General features: G+C 38.4%; 1 long non-coding RNA gene across 1 annotated transcript in view; it reads left to right on the forward strand.

Annotated features, from left to right (window-relative positions):
* The first annotated feature begins 3,089 nt into the window (after nucleotides 1–3,089).
* The window catches only part of LOC132852203 (uncharacterized), a 30,090-nt gene continuing 13,312 nt past the window's right edge, over nucleotides 3,090–19,867 (forward strand). The window contains exon 1 of the long non-coding RNA XR_009649107.1: nucleotides 3,090–3,319. This is a non-coding gene — a long non-coding RNA (uncharacterized LOC132852203). The remainder of the gene's footprint in view (nucleotides 3,320–19,867) is intronic.

Here is a 19,867-nt window from a genome sequence, read left to right on the forward strand (position 1 = left end):
GTGAGATTTTAGCTGTGAGGTAGACTTGTCTGCGTGGCGTAAGACGGTCAGAGAGATCCAATGGCACTGAGAAGGCATTCGTATTGCCAGTGGGACCTGCTACAGCTTCAGTCATTAGAAAAATCATAAATCATAAATAGTTCTCCTCCTGTTTACTACCACTTCATTCTGATTAATTAATTCGTTTCTTGGTTAACGGGTGCAGTCCTATACAACGTTTGATGTATTTCTAATGATCTTTACATGTATTAGATCCTTAAAGAAGCTTGTAAGTCTGAGCCACAGGCACATTCTGAGTGATTTTCCTGAATTTCAAGGGAAAAGCCCTAGAGGGAGTTTGTTGAAATGTGAAATCAAGCACAAACTCGGATCTCTGCGAGACTCTGTGAGAGTGCTTTTCAGAAATGAGTGAATGTACACTACCTAAAACCCCCACGATTTATGGCTCTGATGACGCCATAAAGAGAACTCTCGTTCCACACTATCGTTTTACATTCCCAAGGTCTGGATAGGGCTGCGTTTTCAACCACCCGGTTAATTCTCACCGCAAGGAAATGATTTACGGCAAATGGCAAAGCAGCTCAGACAGGAGTTTAAATAATTCCAAAATTGTTCCGCGATTTTTCTTGGATATTGTAATGCTGGGAATTGGGAATCAACTAAAATTTAATATATTACAAATATATTGCTTTGGAAAAGTACAGTACAAATATCAAAATTTTTTTGTGTAAAAATATAAAGCCATTTTTTAAGACAAAGGCAAATTATTATTTCATATTTTCAGAGTTTTACTGGATACGTCTCAATATACTACTTTCATTTTATGATACAGTTAATTACAGACTTTCTGAACACTTTTGCACAGCACTGCATTGCTAATATATTTCATTCTCTCTTAAGAGTTCTTGAAGAAACAAATTCTTCCTCTTGCAAAATCTTCAGTTCTGATCATCAAGCTCTTTCTGGCTCTTTCTCCATTCCGCTCTGTTGTAATATAGAGTAAATTGTGTATCTTTACTATCTTATCCCTGGCCTTGGATGTACTTCAGGATGGAGGCACATTGTTCTGGTACAAAGGACAATAATTAATGTTACATTTAAGAGAGAAGACAACATGAAATAATCAGGACTTAACACAACAGCCTTTTCATATCTGTGTTTTTAGAACAAAAGCATCCGACAGACAGGAATGCAACATTCTGTTTCTTGTTCTACTGTGAGGTAAAATTAGAGTAAGAGATAAAAATGTCCTTATGTGAATATTCTTATACCACTTCCGTAAATGGTTTAGTTAGTGTTTCTCATACTAGGACGTTGCTTCTACATGACGTTTTTCTGATATATGTATTTGATCATCTGCTGATTCCCACCGATCATCCTGACCTCTATCGAGTAGCTATTCATTCTTCTAAGACACATGAAACCAGTCAGTGTCTCCTTTAGAACTGCTGATCATGCATCACAAGACATTGTAACATCATCAGTCTTCTGATTCCCATGATTGGCTAGTGTCGCTGTGATTAACAGGGAGATAGTATTCCCCGCCCTACCTAAACAACACGGCCAATTCACACCTAATCTTACACCGTTAGACTTGTTTATTTATGTCACATATACATTACATCACAGTGAAATTCTTGCTCCGCATATCCCAACTTTGGAGGTTGGGGTCAGAGCACATAGATACCCTGGAGCAGAGAGGGTTAAGGGCCTTAAACTTTAACCTGGGGCTTGAAGCCTGATCCTCCAATCAACAACCCAGAGCCTTAACAGCTTGAGCCAACACCACCCTGAAATATCAGTTTAAATGTTCAATCATTTTACTAAATATGAATTAACCTGCAAATTTCGAAACAGTAGCCAGCAGTTAATCCCTACAATATTCAAACATATTCTGTGAAGAGTAAGTCGCCTCATACAGAAACCGTTGCACTCACAACTCATAGGCACACTTTAATTAACATACAGGCATTAATTAATCAAAAAACCCTCATATCTAATTGGTCAGAAGATGTTAATTTATGTTCAACAACAACAGCTCAATTCCAGCTGGAAGGAATATCACAGGTTTATATTAATGCACAAAAAAAAATGTAAAAAAAAAAAAAAATGACTTAACAACGGAAAACAGAATTTTAGATGTGGCGAAATTTGCCGTAAGATGTTCGGATAGCATTTAGAAGGTTTTAATATACATGTAGTATTTCTGTATTTCCATGTGCATATGTTTAGATAAGAAAATACCATCTTATGGGGTTTTATTAACAACCAGACCAAAACCGATTAAAGTGCTAATTGGATAATTTGGGTTCAGTAGTGCACTAGTGCCTGAGAGACGCTTAGAAACCCTTCAACAAGACCCTTAAACCTTAATATGCACTGGATAAAAGTAGATTTTTTTCTTACTGTGTCCAAATACAGTCTTGTTAATACGTCTCCATATCTGTCCATCAGTGTAACTTGGGTAAGTAGCTGTGTTTCATCCAGATTTCTTTTTTCTTTGTGAGATCTTTACTGAAAAAAGAGTAAGTTCATATGTTACCTTTTTCTTATTATGCAATAACAAGCAACTGCCAACAATGACTAAAATGTATAAAGCATTGCTACACACATTTTTGTTGAAGAGCTTCAATCGCTAACAAAGGTTTTAAAGATTGAAAGAACTTTAGAAGTCACCAGAGATTCTAGAGGTCTGTTAGATTTAATTCTGAGACAAAAGCCTACTGTGTGTGTGTGTGTGTGTGTGCTCTTTATGAGGAACGAAAAAATGATCAATTGTTCTCTTAATGTAGTATCATATGTCCTTAAAGTTGGGGTCTCCGTTGTTTGAGAAATGCTTCAGAAAAGTCAGGACGACAAACTAAACAAAAATCAAAACAAACGTGTAGCCAATGAGCAGAAAGGGGCGTGTCTTGTCACTATGGGCGGAGAGAGTGTTCAGTGCGCATGTGTGACATTAGCAGAAAGTGGTTTTAACATTGACATGGAGGATGAAAGCGAAGAAAGGCTTACGATAAGACAAGAAGTAGGACGTGTTAATATAGGATCAGCTTTCCAGCACTGGAGAGAACTGAAGGAGCAGGAAGTTGGTCACATATTCACAGATTGGAGTTTCCTGAGTCAATAACTCCTGAGCTAAATGCTGTTACTACACAAATAACACCTCTTTTCTATCGTAGTAATGTAGAGACGCAGCTACAACCGTGTTTTGTGTATTAACAGTGTTTAGCTCAGGAGTTATTGACTCAGGAAACTCCAATCTGTGAATATGTGACCAACTTTACTTAAGACGCCGAGGCGCTTTTTTCCTTCTCGATAGGTGAGTAACGTTGGTTTTGTTTTGTTACACAGAACTAATATATGTCTTTGTCCTTTACATGATTATGCTTGTGTGTCATTTTTGCTTGTTTTTTTATCTGCAATCGTATTGTTCTTCCCTTCAGCTATGATAAAGACACATTTCTTTCCATTATTTGCCTGGGTTACGTATGTATGTGTGGGCGGAGCTATCAATACGGGGGGGGGACCCATTTGGGTTAGGGGCATGTTTGTTGTCAACATTGGCTTTCAAACAATGGAGACCCCACCTTTAATATCCCATATCCAAACAAGTATAATTTCTTTTTTTTAACTAAATATTTTCTAGCAAAAGATATTTTTCATCTTAAAAGAAAAAAGAAATAATTCCTTAAACTAAATCGTAACAAAGGTCTAGAACAAAAATCCATTATGCACTTTCATTTGACTTTAGTATTGACACACAAAGGGAATAAAAATATTTCAGATTTTTTTCTTTTTGAGAAATTCTACATGAAACAGAAATGCATGGTTCATTCTGTATATGTTATATACAGTATATGTACAAAATTACAGTTCAGAGTTTTTATACATTTGGGACTAAATCCCAAAAAAAATCCTAAAATATGGCAAAAAGATTCATTTAAATATTTACATTTTTACTTTTTCATTTAATTTAAAATTAATTACAATGCTGAACATTAACCAGGACCTCAAAACATTTGTTCTTTCATTTAGACATTTCTGCCCTGTAAACTTTATAACTTTATTAGACAACTTCTAAGAGGGGAATGGTATCGCATAATATTTCATTATTATAGTATTTATATTTAATATTTACGCAGTAATTATTGTACATAAAGTAATAAACATGGGTGCAAAAGGCACGCTTTATCAGCTACCATGTAGGTCTCTTTGCAGAGATCCAGTTACTGACCACAGCCCATCTAGTGCTCTTCTGTTTATCGTCCGCCTCTGTCACACTCAGTAGCCAAAAATATCCAGGCAACAGCAGTGCTGTAATCAGAAAATGTTTATCAAAGCGTTTACCAGCAAGTGTATTGCCTTCATGATTTATCTTTTTATAAATACAAAGGGCAGTACATAAAAAAATAAAATAAATCTCTAAGGTCATTGTTACCATCGGAATAACCTTTAAAAATACATGTTGATTTATTTATAAAAAAAATAAAAAATAAAAAAGATTATTTGTCCAAATAATATAAGGGTTAAACACGAGGAGGACGAGAACATACAGTACTGTAACACTGCACAGATAGGTACAACAAGATAATAACTGTAATGTAGCACTGTCAATTAGCCATGCAATCGCTCCAGGAAACGTTATTCAGAGGAAGGACAATCAGTGGCTATAATACAATCTGTAGTCAGGAACAAGTCAATGCTCACAGATTATTAGACAGAGAAATTAGGACAGATTATTTGTCCAGAAATCACAGTGTTAAAGTGAAGTGTGTTCTTATTGCATGGAATATAAGGAGCTTATAATTGTAGCATTATTTATGTTTAAGGTGTGTGTTAATGACATCAAGGCTTTCAGTTTTAATGTATTCAATAAATTATTATTATTATTATTATTATTATTATTATTATTATTATTATTATTAAATCTAGCCATGGGGGTCACAGTCCAGTGACTTCTGTGCCGGTCCCAAGCCCGGATAAATAGAGAGGGTTGCGTCAGGAAGGGCATCCGGCATAAAACATTGCCAAATCTAACCATGCGAGTTGTCAGTAAGAATTTCATACCGGATCGGTCGAGGCCCGGGTTAACAACGACCTCCATCGGCGCCGTTGACCTACAGGGCGCCGGTGGAAATTGGGCTACTGTTGGTCGAAGGAGTAGAGGAGGGAGGAGAGTGCACAGACAGAGAGAGAAGAGGAAAGGTAAGAGTGTAGGACTGAGAATAGGGACTCTGAATGTTGGTACTATGACAGGGAAAGGTAGAGAGCTGGCTGATATGATGGAGAGAAGGAAGGTGGATATACTGTGTGTACAGGAGACCAAGTGGAAGGGTAGCAAGGCTCGTAGTATAGGAGCAGGATTCAAGCTGTTTTATTATGGTGTGGATAGTAAGAGAAATGGGGTAGGTGTGGTCCTGAAGGAGGAGTTTGTGAGGAATGTTCTGGAGGTGAAGAGAGTGTCAGACAGGGTGATGAGTCTGAAGTTAGAGATTGAAGGGGTGATGTTGAATGTTGTTAGTGGTTATGCCCCACAGGTAGGTTGTGAGTTAGAGGAGAAAGAGAGATTCTGGTGTGAATTCGATGAGGTGATTGAGAGTATTCCCAAGGGTGAGAGAGTGGTGATAGGAGCGGATTTTAATGGACATGTTGGTGAGGGGAACACAGGTGATGAGGAGGTGATGGGCAAGTTTGGAGTTAAGGAAAGGAACCTTGAAGGACAGATGGTAGTAGACTTTGCTAAGAGGATGGACATGGCTGTGGTTAACACGTATTTTCAGAAGAGGGAGGAACATAGAGTGACTTACAAGAGTGGAGGTAGGAGAACACAGGTAGACTACATCCTTTGTAGAAGAGGCAATCTGAAAGAGATTAGTGACTGTAAAGTGGTAGTGGGAGAGAGTGTAGCCAGACAGCATAGGATGGTGGTGTGTAGGATGACTCTGATGGTCTGTAAGAGGAAGAGGTCAAAGATAGAGAAGAAAACTAAGTGGTGGAAGCTGAAAAAGGAGGAATGTTGTGAGGAATTTAGACAGAAGTTGAGGCAGGCTCTGGGTGGTCAGGTAGTGCTGCCGGATGACTGGGAAACTACAGCAGAAGTGATCAGGGAGACAGGGAGAAAGGTGCTGGGTGTGTCATCTGGAAGGAGGAAAGAAGATAAGGAGACTTGGTGGTGGAATGAGGAAGTTCAGGATAGTATACAGAGGAAGAGATTAGCCAAGAAGAAGTGGGATATGGACAGGACTGAAGAGAATAGACAGGAATACAAGGAGTTACAGCGCAGAGTGAAGAGGGAGGTGTCTAAGGCCAAGCAGAAGGCATATGACGAGTTGTACACTAGGTTAGACACTAGAGAAGGAGAGAAGGACTTGTACAGGTTAGCTAGACAGAGGGATCGAGATGGGAAGGATGTGCAGCAAGTTAGAATTATTAAGGATAGAGATGGAAGGGTGCTCACAAGTGAGGAGAGTGTACAGAGGAGATGGAAGGAATACTTTGAGGAGCTGATGAATGAGGAAAATCAGAGGGAAAAAAGAGTAGAAGGGGTGAACTCTGTGGAACAGGAAGTAGATAAGATTAGAAAGGATGAAGTCAGGAAGGCCTTGAAGAGGATGAAAAGTGGAAAGGCAGTTGGTCCTGACGACATCCCGGTAGAGGTCTGGAAGTGTCTAGGAGAGGCAGCAGTGGAATTTTTAACTAGTTTGTTCAACAGGGTATTAGAAAGTGAGAGGATGCCTGAGGAATGGAGAAGGAGTGTGTTAGTGCCGATCTTTAAGAATAAGGGTGACGTGCAGAGTTGCAGCAACTATAGGGGGATAAAGTTGATGAGCCATACAATGAAGTTGTGGGAAAGAGTAGTGGAAGCTAGGTTAAGGAAGGTGGTGGAAATTTGTGAGCAGCAGTATGGCTTCATGCCCAGAAAGAGCACAACAGATGCAATTTTTGCTCTGAGAATGTTGATGGAGAAGTATAGGGATGGTCAGAGGGAGTTGCACTGTGTGTTTGTAGACTTAGAGAAAGCGTATGACAGGGTGCCAAGAGAAGAGCTGTGGTACTGTATGAGGAAGTCAGGAGTAGCAGAGAAGTATGTCAGAGTGGTGCAGGACATGTATGAGAGGAGCAGGACAGTGGTGAGGTGTGCTGTAGGTCAGACAGAGGAGTTCACAGTGGAGGTGGGACTGCATCAGGGATCGGCTCTGAGCCCCTTCCTGTTTGCTATAGTGATGGACCAGTTGTCAGAGGAGGTCAGACAGGAGTCTCCTTGGACGATGATGTTTGCAGATGACATTGTGATCTGTAGTGAGAGCAGGGAGCAGGTGGAGGAAAACCTGGAGAGGTGGAGGTTTGCGCTGGAGAGAAGAGGAATGAAAGTCAGTCGTAGTAAGACTGAGTACATGTGTGTGAATGAAAGGGAGGGAAGTGGAACAGTAAGGTTACAGGGTGAAGAGGTGAAGAAGGTACAGGAGTTTAAGTACTTGGGGTCAACAGTCCAGAGTAATGGAGAGAGTGGGAAAGAAGTAAAGAAGCGAGTGCAGGCAGGTTGGAGTGGGTGGAGAAAGGTGTCAGGAGTTCTGTGTGAAATATCAGCAAGAATCAAGGGGAAGGTGTACAGGACAGTGGGGAGACCGGCCGTGCTGTATGGTTTAGAGACAGTGTCACTGAAGAAGAGACAGGAGTCAGAGCTAGAGGTAGCCGAACTGAAGATGTTGAGGTTCTCTTTGGGTGTGACAAGATTGGACAGGATTAGGAACGAGTACATCAGAGGGACAGCCCATGTTGGACGTTTGGGGGACAAAGTTAGGGAGGCGAGATTAAGATGGTTTGGACATGTTCAGAGGAGGGAGAGTGAGTATATTGGTAGGAGAATGTTGGACATGGAGCTGCCAGGCAGGAGGCAAAGAGGAAGGCCAAAGAGGAGGTATATGGATGTAATTAATGAGGATTTGAAGCTAGTGGGTGCAAGTGTTGAGGATGCAGAAGATAGGGTTAGGTGGAGAGAGATGATTCGCTGTGGCGACCCCTGAAGGGAAAAGCCGAAAGAAGAAGATTATTATTATTATTATTATTATTATTATTATTATTATTATTATTATACAGTATATACATTACATGGTCAAAGGTTTGTGGACGCGTCTTCCACGCTTTCAGCATGACAATGCCCCTGTACACAAAGCCCTGTCCTGCACTTACTTCTCTTCTTGTTACCTTAATATCTTTTCCACTCATTTTGTCAGATCATTGTCCGATAATTACAACTCTCACTTCCGTACTGCTGGGCACTGAGCATAATAATTAGAGATTCAGTACCTCTTTGTTACAGCATTGAGTTGAATTACATCGATACCTCCTCATCAATACACAATTGTCAGACTGTATCTGACTGTAGAAAGGACATTATTCATAATAATACTCTCCGGTGTTTATAACAGTTTATAAACACACCCTCCAGTGTCACCCAAATGAGGATGAGGTTCACGTTTGAGTCTGGTTCCTCTTAAGGTTTCTTCCTCTTCCATCTAAGGGAGTTTTTCCTCACCACAGTCGCTTCAGTCACCTCAGGCTTGTTCATTGGGGATAAATACAAACACTTTTAAATATAAGTCTAATGTTAATCTCGAACTTTTTGTACTATATTTCTTATGTTCTGTAAAGCTGCTTTGAGACAATGTAAAAATAAGTAAATATCAGATACCTTGATCTTCGACTCAGTCTCAAATTTTTTATATCAAACCCAAAGCACTTGTTCTGTAATTCACACTGGATAAAAGGTGCATGCCAAATGCAGCCAATTTAAATGAGGAATAAATCACTGATCTTGCTTATGACATTCTCTATGACATTCTTGTCTCATGATGATCAGAGTGTATACTGTATACTGCTTTGTGTCATGAGAGCTCCCAAAGGGCACTGAACTACATTTAATATCAGCCCCAGTACTTCACATGTCCTAACCATGATCACTTAATTTAGCGCTCTTAATATAAAGTAGGTTCCAGTTTGTAAATGCCACGTTGTCAAGCTTTGTTGTGGTTGTGGGCTGTGGGCTACTGCTTGTTTGCTTGTTCTGCCTTTTGTCTCTGATTCAGGGATGTTTAATTCTTTGTTCACTTTTTTGTTCATCGTTTATCGATAAAACTGCGCTCGCATTCATGACTCCTCGTTCGTGACAATCTGCTTGTGGAACCCAGAATAAAAAAGACTACTCTTTCACATCTAACCCAGGCCCTGCATTGTTTTAGCTGAAAGAACATTGAATAACAGACGCTTTATAGTTAATGCCTTGTGTGGGAGTCCCCTTATTTTTAACTGACACAAAATGAAAAGCAGTAACTGAAGGTGAAAGCTAGTGAATGTAAACAGATATAAACACTGGAAGTATGTTTCTGCCAGTAGAAACAAAACCGTCTCAGTGAGACATCCGGCCAATGTCTATTTATACGCTCTGTTTACATTCTACCCCTATTTTTGCACTGGTGTGAATCGCTTATTTACTGCAGCAGTCATTTAACAATATTTTTTATTGTGTGAAGTTCAGTGGAGATTCTAAACAAACTGAATGATATTTTGTAATATAAACCTATTATAATTTTTTTTCCTCGCCTTTATAGGGCGAATAGATGATAGCGACTTTCCTGAAACCTTTTCATGCCGAGTCATTTTTCCTAGCTCCTTCTTATATTCCTAGCATCATTGTATATCATATCACTGGCTATGTAAAGTGAAAGTTGTTAACTTAGCTAAAAAAAACCTTAATTCATTTCATAGGCCACTTTTTCTATGCATCAGCAAAAATAGGTTAGATCTGTGTTTAATTCGTAATACAATAAAATCTACAGCAGTTAAAATAGTAATAGTAACATTAGCATAGTAAAATAGTTATAGTAACATTAGCTAGCTAGCCTACTGAGACAGAATCTAAAACTATCTATATCTGACTATATGCTTCTGCCAGATATTTGTTTCTCTTTTATTTTGCTGAACAATAAATGAGCAGTAATGAAACAGGGAAAAATTACAAGTGCTCAATCCCTCAGAACTGCTCATGAACCAGAAAAAACATAGAGTAAATATAAGGAGAAAAGTCACAGGAAGTAATCCTCCTCACTGCTAGTCTGTTTCTTTACAAATTCTGCTTGTTTGCTCTCCTATATTTCTAATTAATTTCTATTTCATTCCTGTTTTTGCTTGTCTTCTTCCTGCTTTTCTGCCTCCCCATCCAGCTATGACCACACCCCTGATATCATATCTGCTCCTCACATCTGTTCTTCTAGAGCATATTAGCTGGTGCACTGGGAAGTCTGGTTTATCTCAATGGTTTTAAATGGTTCTCCATGTTGTTTTCCCATATTAGTGTATTACAAACATGATTATGGTTTTACGTGTGATCATAATCATATCCACATGTCATTTAGACTGCAGTTCTTATGTGTGCCTAAACAATAAGACATAATTACATGCCAGTGTCTCCGTGTTACAGAAACCAGTCCAAGACTAAGACAATGTTGTGGGAGAAAATGTAATTAATGATTTTTTGAAGAAAATGGCCTACAAAAACATTTGTGCTGTGTGTTTTTCCACTGCCTATCCTTGGTGCAGAGTAAACACTGAACATTACTGTGTCCTGTTGACTTGTGGGTTTGTGTGAGAGCCTTTCAGTACAGTACAATATGTAATGTGGTGGGTAGCCATAGAAACAAGGGGGTTATTAATTTGAGAAGAGCAGAAAGACAGAATCATAATTAGGAAACACATTATATTTTATTTTGTTAAAGATGCAGCTTTGCTTTATACTATACTGTACTACCCTACCCTACCCTACCCTACACTACCCTACCTTATACAATACTATACTATACTATACTACACCACACTACACTATACTACACTACAATACACAAAACTATAATATACTACACTATACTATACTACCCTACCCTACCCTATACAATGCTATACTACACTACACTACACTACACTACACTATACTATACTATACTACCCTATCCTACACTACGCTACCCTATACAATGCTATACTACACTGCACTATACTACACTATACTATACTACACTACTCTACCCTACACAATGCTATACTATACTACACTATACTATACTACACTACCCTACCCTATACAATGCTATACTACACTACCCTACACTACACTACCCTACCCTACCCTACCCTATACAATGCTATACTATACTATAGTACAATATACTATACTATACTACACTACACCACAGTATACTATACCACACTGTACTATACTATACAATGATATACTATACTATACTATACTATACTACACTGCACTACACTATAGTACACTATACTGTACTACACTACACTACCCTACCCTATACAATGCTATACTACACTATACTACAGTACAATATACTATACTACACTACACTATAGTACAATATACTATACTATAGCTTTGTTCTACACTATATTATAGCTTTATACTATACTATTCTGTAATATGCTGTACTACGCTACACTACACTACATTATACATTTGTTATATTTGAATACTGGTCCTATTTATCAGGTCACTAAAACATTTAAACATTAAAAAAAAACCTTTCATGCTCAAATGTTTCTGATTGTCAGTATATACACTAAGTTGCCACGTTCTCAGGTTCAACCATATAGACAGGTGTACGGTTAGTGAGTGCAGCCCATCTGCCCATAGTCCTGTCTATTAGTGCAAAGGGACCACCACTGAGCAGATATTATGACATGGTGCTGTGTGTTATGCTAAAATGAGTATATCAGGTGCAATAGCTTGTGTCATGTTTCTGTGAGTCTACCCTACCACAATAATTACCATCTTTTTGTTTCTACGGTTACAGAAAAGTCAACAAGACACAAAAGGCACAATAGCTGCACTGGTCATGTTTGTGAATTAGCACTGTGTGTATTTAAGATGTGAGGAGCTAAGTAATCAAGAGGGCTGAGTGGGCTAAATAAAACTCCTGAGCTTTAACAGTATTTCCATTTGTCCCTTGCGTAGACCTGAGTGGCTTACATTATATACAGCTGATATGACAACATGTTCATTTAAACCACATATAATAAAATATTCAGCTAAAAAAAAACGAATAGCTGAATATTGTGAATAGCTCTGGATTTTAAATTACAGATAATTGCTTGCCCTTTTTTTCTACTTCCCGTCATTCAGTACCTTGTCAGGCCTCGCCCTCTACCAGGCTTCATCAGGTGACACAGACACTGCTGAATAGATGGTATTGTGCTGAAACACTACACCTGCACCAAGCAACGGCCCTGGGGTCATGTACACACAGAATACTTAGAGCTGCTGAGAGAACCTTCCGGACTAAATCACGTTGAAGGAAACTGCTCTCTTTTCTCTCTGCAAGTTATTTTTGTATGTTCTGTATGTGTCTATTAATACTTTTAACATTAAATTCATGTTGGTTTGTATCCTTGGGCCAAGTTAATGCATAAGTAGTATTACTGTTGATCACAATTTTGGATGAGCATTTTCAAATTTCCACTTTATTCCAAACTTGTGACACTTATTTTTTTGTTTGTTTTTTATGTTTTTTTTTCTTTTTTGGGACAGATTCTGAAATCCTGATCATGTGTGTTGGATAAGTGCTGATATACGTACATCCCTTATCCAGAGTGCAATTTCCAGAAAAAGCATAGAAGGTTAGAGAGCAGAACAAATAATGGATCATGAAGTATTTTGATTTTATTTTCAATATTCTTATATTATCTAATGGTAATTAGGCTCGTCTGAAATAAGTTGCTTGGCAACAAGAAAATGACGAAAAAAAGAGAAAAGGTTGCAAAACAATGTTTAAGTTTAAATTAAAGCAAAGTGTAAATCAAGGAGCATGTAAAGAAATCAGGGACAGTGTAAAGAAATCAGGGACAGTGTAAAGAAATCAGGGACAGTGTAAAGAAATCAAGGACAGTGTAAAGAAATCAAGGACAGTGTAAAGAAATCAGGGACAGTGTAAAGAAACCAGGGACAGTGTGAATACATCAGGGACAATGTGAATAATTCAGGGACAGTGTAAAAAATAAGGGACAGTGTAAAGAATTTAGGGACAGTGTGAATACATCAGGGACAGTGTGAAAGACAGTGCTTCTCTGTCTGCTGTTAAAAGTTTGAATGTACTTTTGAAAGTGTGTCACACACACACACACACACACACACACACACACATTTTCTGTATATCGGGCTTTCCACTTCCCATATATAGTCATGGCCTTAATTCTCACACTTTTTGCTCAATATCTCCAACTGTCTCTCATTTTCACATCCTTTTAGCTACCAGATATAAGAACTTTGAAAAAGAACAAGTGAATGTAAAACACATTAATATTAAAAACCAAGAAAATAATTTTCATTGTGCAGTGAAATTTAAGTACGGTAGTACGCAATTTGGGACACGGTCCTCATGGTGGTTGCTTTCTATTACTGAAGTGTTATGAGAATAAAATAATTTAATTTTGCACATCAATGTAACTGTCTTCCTTACAGATTGCCAGGTGTATGCATCCCTGATACCCAGCATACCTGTGCTCATTTTGTAGCACAGCACATAAATAGACAGATACACTTTATAGATGCCTTATGGTAAATTTTGGATCAATTAAAACCTGCTCATTGCTGCCAAAACCAAGGACCAACCCAGAGACCTTTAGATCTTCAGTCTAACACTCAAATGAGAGAATTCAGCCAAGGTACATTGCTGACAGCATGCTGATGGCTAAATGTAAGCCTTTCCCTGAGGATTATAGCACAAAAGTCTAAATCACCTGCTAATTTATTGTACTGTGACAATCATTTCTTATGTTTAACAACAACAACAACAACGACAAAAACATACGCACTGTAGTCTGAGGTATTACTTTTCAGGTTTGGACCCTTGCTTGCTTGTCTATCCTGATTTTAAACATTACATATTCAGGTTCTTCTCCGACGGTAGCCTAAATATTATTTAAAATGTAAAAGCCACTTCTCCTGCAGACGCTGTAATTTCCTACAGCTACATCACCTCTGTCATCTCACACCATATCCTGTGATTGCTTCAGCTTCAGTTTGTAAGGGGTGTATACATGTATTACAAAAAGTTTCCCTGTTCCTAATAGTTTCACACCCAAACCACCAGACATTATTGCTTGCACCCAATTGTGGGTACAGTGTGTTAAAATCATCATCGTGCTCATTCTAATATGTTAATGTTTATACAGTAACAGCTCATTCACATGAAATTGTATGCTGAAAACTCTGCATAACTTAAGACTAAAAAAAAAATTGCATATACAGTAATTCTTCAATTTCTTTGTTCGGAGATATTTTATACATGGAATAACGCATTTTAGACAGTGCTGTTAAAACAACGATACAAACTTGACTTAACTTGTCAGCTATGTGAAATGAATGCTTCGTACTTACTGTAAAGACAGAATTGAACACAGATTATATGATGCAAAAGGCTGTAGTGTTGAAGCCTGTGCATATGAGTCATATGAATGTACTATGTATTTTTTTTCAACAAATGTAAGTTAGTAATAATGAAACTGCAAGTTCCCTTGTTTCCTGTAACTGACCACCTAACCTGATTTTGACCTCACTACTAAAATGAACAAATTAATGGGATAAAAAAAATAAATTGGGATAAAATGCTAACAAAATAAACATTTTGGAGTACCAAAGGAACACAAAGTGGTACCTAATTTATAGAAAAATACACTCACTCACTCATCTTCTACCGCTTATCCGAACTACCTCGGGTCACGGGGAGCCTGTGCCTATCTCAGGCGTCATCGGGCATCAAGGCAGGATACACCCTGGACGGAGTGACAACCCATCGCAGGGCACACACACATACAGTCATTCACTCACACACACACACACTACAGACAATTTTCCAGAGATGCCAAAAAACCTACCATGCATGTCTTTGGACCGGGGGGGGAAACCGGAGTACCCGGAGGAAACCCCCGAGGCACGGGGAGAACATGCAAACTCCACACACACAAGGCGGAGGCGGGAATCGAACCCCCAACCCTGGAGGTGTGAGGCGAACGTGCTAACCACTAAGCCACCGTGCCCCCCAGAAAAATACACAAAATTATTATATGTTGAAAATAGATGAATTTTTAAAACAAATATATTATGACTCGTAGTCTTTACGGATTTTACACATTTGAGCTTGTACTTGTTCACAGAGTGGAATTGGACCCAAATGCAGGGAGAACATTATAGAGGGTTTATTAAGTGGAATAACAAAAACTACAAACACAAGGCAAGTGAAATAACAGAACACGAAATCAGAAACAAGGAGACATGGCAACAAACGCACAAGACAACCGGTATAAATAGGGGGAACAGTCAGTGAAACACAAGGAACAAGTGTGCAGTGGTGGACGGATTAAGGACCAGGTGGTTCAAACACACGTGAGCACAAAACTAAAACAAAGACACACGGAACAAGATATAATCAAGGACTGACATAATGTCCCCATTGGGTTTCTGGCAGTGAATGGTCCGAGTTGTCCATGTCAATATTTCTCAATATTTTTTCAGTTTTTTTTTCTTTTCTAGAAATAAATGCTTAAAATAAGAGAAAAATACTATATGACAATACAGAAAAGTTGGTAGAGCAGAAGACTCTAAATCTCAGAGTTGTGAGCCTCGTGTTGGGTGAGAAAGCCTTTATGTTTTATAGATCAGTGGAGCAGTGGTTAGTACTTGAAACATGATCATATTGTTTAATAGAAACCTGAAACAGATATGACAGCATGCTAGAAGGCTATAAGCTGTTTTCACATCACAAACCAAACAGAAGAAATCTCCTGGGAACCAGAAAGCCCCTCTCTCTCTCTCTCTCTCTCTCTCTCTCTCTCTCTCTCTCTCTCTCTCTCTCTCTCTCTCTCTCTCTCTCTCTGATATACACAGTATGGGTCTTGGAAATTATAAGACAGTAAGAGCTGACCTTTTCCACATATGTAAACACTAAGAATGGATAAGAAGAGGGATAAATTAACCCACTGCTTATTTTATACACAATATCTCTCAACCATAAATGGCAAAAATCTTTCTCTCTGTTGCCCCATTCAATTAAATGTATTTGTTTTTTTAAATTGTTTAAAGTGTTCCTCAAAAATTTTACTAATTTGCTGCAAAAAAATTAATCTTATTCATCAATGGAATTCAGTATTTTACTGAATCTAATGATCAAATTTCTCACAGCAATACTTCACTGCAAAATCCTTTTGACAGACAGTGAAGCCTGTGAATTATATTGGATATTGTTATCTATGGTGTCACCATAACACAAACAAAGAGACACAACCCAGATCAGATGCTGGTATTCGGTCATTCACTACTTTAATCGGCACTGAGGCTTAAATCCACACTTTAAAATGTTTTTATGTGATTCATATCCAAGTATGAGTTTAGAGCCACCTTTTCCAGGATCTCTGAGATAAAGAGGAGGTTTGATATTGTTTTATGTGATGACTACGATGCTCATAATGGACGTTGTTTCAGCACAATTAGCAGTGGTTGACTTTTTATAGTACAGAATTGTGGAACATTAAGGATTCGTAATATCTCAGTGATTTTCCAGGTACCGGGTAGAGGGGGAGGGAGAGAGAGAGAGCGAGCGAGCGAGATAGAGAGAGAGAGAGCGAGAGAGAGAGAGAGAGAGAGAGAGAGAGAGAGAGATGGATTATTAGGCTTCTAATTACTAACCTTCCCCAGAATGGGCTTGTCCTGTGGTAAGATATCACAGATACACACTGCATTAAGTGCAGCATTCACTACTCTCTTTGTGACCACTTTCAGATCTCAGATCAGTTAAGGTTGACTGGCTACACCCATCAACAATTAAAGCTTTTACACAATTAGTTTTATAACAGGAGATGGGTGGCTGCTTCTCTTGGAACATAAACCCCAGAGGGACAGGGCGGTGCCTGTATTCATTTTATATCAAGACACAGCAAGTGGATTAAATGGTACTCTAACGTGACATGGTATCTAGAGAGAAAGAATGAAAGAGAATACACACATGTAATATGTTTAGATGTGATAAATGTAATATGTACGATGTTGCTTGTTCTGTATGTTACCATTAATTTACCTGATTTGAGTTAACATATGATTTGTTAATATATAATAGTACATTTAGTGCTGTAAAGGTGCTTAAGGTTCATCGCAGGTTGTAAATGTTCCCCAACTCCACACTACGCAGGCATAAAGCAGAAATGTGGACCATATAATCTGAGTCATTTGTAAACCGCTGTCTGTCTAACTGACTGATCATTTGCTGCCACGATTCTTCATACTGTTATTACTTTATAGGGGAAAATGGCAGACATGGACAAATTTGAGCAGAGAAAGGTCAAGAATGGATTACACAACCTGGATTGGACGCCAGTCCGTCCAAGGGCACTGAGCAAACACAAAAACACACACATTTACAGTGGTACATATAAACACTGTGTTAAGAGTCTACATGCGTTTGATTATTTTTCAAACGCATGAAAAACGCATACGTTTCAGATGAGTATTTTGAGCACATTACAGTCAGTAAAACAGTAAAAATAGTCAATTTATGGTGAACGATTCAATGAATTGTGGTGCTATAAAAATAGAATACTACCAAAATCTTTGTAATAGTGTAAAAGTGTGAGACTGAAAGCAGCCCTATGGTCTCTACACACCCACCAAACTTCTTCCTATAAACCACTTATGTATAACTTTAAAAAGGAAGCTGTGGGTATTCACATTAGAGCAAAGTACGCATTTAACCACATTAAGTGCTCTTAACACATTAAGTACACTCTGTATGCTTACATTGTATGCTCTGTATGCGACACACACACACACACACACACACACACACATTTACACATGTTCTACAATTAATACAGCAAGGCCTGTTTACTTAGCAGTGCCCTCCCAAAGAACACAGACTCCATTCATGCCTGGAACTGAACAAGAAAATCTCAGTCTAGGCTACAGAGTGTACAGACAAACACACAGTCACACATATATTTACTCTCTGGCTTTCAGTGGCACAGTATTAACTATTATGTAATGAACAAAACTCTTGGAGACATACTGAAATAAATCAACAATGGACTTGTGTGATGTAGACATGCTAAATGGAGTTTCTGTTATTGACTCCATGGTTGATTATTTTCCAGTAACAGCAAATCCCATAGTGTTTAAAATCCCATAGAAATTCCCTGTCAAAATATTTTTTTTTAAATTTAAGAACCCATTTATAGTTACATATATCGTCTTCCACGAGACAAGTCGGTTTCTCTTGCTACATATGATTCCGTGCGATAGGTACAGATTAGGCAACGAGCCACCCACGTGTACTTGTCACAACGGTTTAATCAGTAATTTAAGGCAGTTATTTCTAAACACTTCCTATGAACACTTTCATAACTATGAATTACAGTCAGAATGAAGTTCTACTTTGTTAAAGGTGGGGTCTCTGTTGTTTGAGAAACGCTTCAGAAAACTGAGTCAGGCAAACAAACAAAACAAAAACAAAACAAACGTGTAGCCAATAAGCAGAAAGGGGCGTGTCTTGTCAATATGGGCGGAGAGAGTGTTCAGTGCGCATGTGTGACATTAGCAGATAGTTTCCCGAGTCAATAACTCCTGAGCTAAACGCTGTTACTACACAAATAACACCTCTTTTCTATCGTAGTAATGTAGAGACGCAGCTACAACCGTGTTTTGTGTAGTAACAGTGTTTAGCTCAGGAGTTATTGACTCGGGAAACTCCAATCTGTAAATATGTGACCAACTTTACTTAAGACGCAGAGGCGCTTTTTTCCTTCTCGATAGGTGAGTAACGTTGGTTTTGCTTTGTTACACAGAACTAATATATGCCTTTGTCCTTTGCATGATTATACTTGTGTGTCATTTTTGCTTGTTTGTTTATCTGCTATCGTATTGTTCTTCCCTTCAGCTATGATAAAGACACATTTCTTTCCATTAGTTGCCTGGGTTACGTATGTATGTGTGGGCGGAGCTATCAATACAGGGGTGGGACCCATTTGGGTTAGGGGCATGTTTGTTTTGGTGATTTTATATGTCAACATTGGCTTTCAAACAACGGAGACCCTACCTTTAATCTGGCAGTGGGGGCTCAACAATTTTAATTAGCTGTGAGTTTAAATCCCAGGTCTGCCAGAGAGCCTTTCAACATAGAGCGTCAAGCTCAGTCTCACAAATGCATGGGTCTCTACAATGGACTCCACACAACCATCAGAACATTAGCTCAGTGTTTGGTTTGGATTCGGGTTTAAACTACAAACTCATTACTCAGCTCCATCAATATGTTCTCCATAGTGGCCTCTACATACTTCAGACTGCAACACGGTCAACTTTAACGGGCTTTTTTTTACTAATAATAGGTCAACTATTAATAGGTCAACACTTTGCTGGCCTTGTATTGAACCGAGCCGAATGTTGGCCGATAAAATTGTTTTTCTTTCTATGGTGGTTGCTCATGTTGACTTTGCTGTTGCAATAAAGACTGAATAGAAACATGTTTTTTTTTTTTTGTTCTAGTTATCATTTATGCTATAGCAGTTCCTTCATCGGCATCTCGTTTTCTCTGTGGTGAAGTTAATAAGACAAAAATATGCAGCTTGTCTTGTTAAGTCCTGTGATTAAATAAATCAAAAACTCCTCTAAACAGATTGTTTTATTTCGCCGGAACACTCATGAACAAGCTTTTACTGTAGAAACTATAACGTATTAGACTGGGTGCATTCATATCAGCCTGTATAAAACATATCAACACTATTAACATATTTTTAAATAAGAATATTGATGTGTTTTAAA

Source organism: Tachysurus vachellii, chromosome 10 (assembly GCF_030014155.1).
Source record: "Tachysurus vachellii isolate PV-2020 chromosome 10, HZAU_Pvac_v1, whole genome shotgun sequence".
In the NCBI taxonomy this organism is placed as follows: Eukaryota; Metazoa; Chordata; class Actinopteri; order Siluriformes; family Bagridae; genus Tachysurus; species Tachysurus vachellii.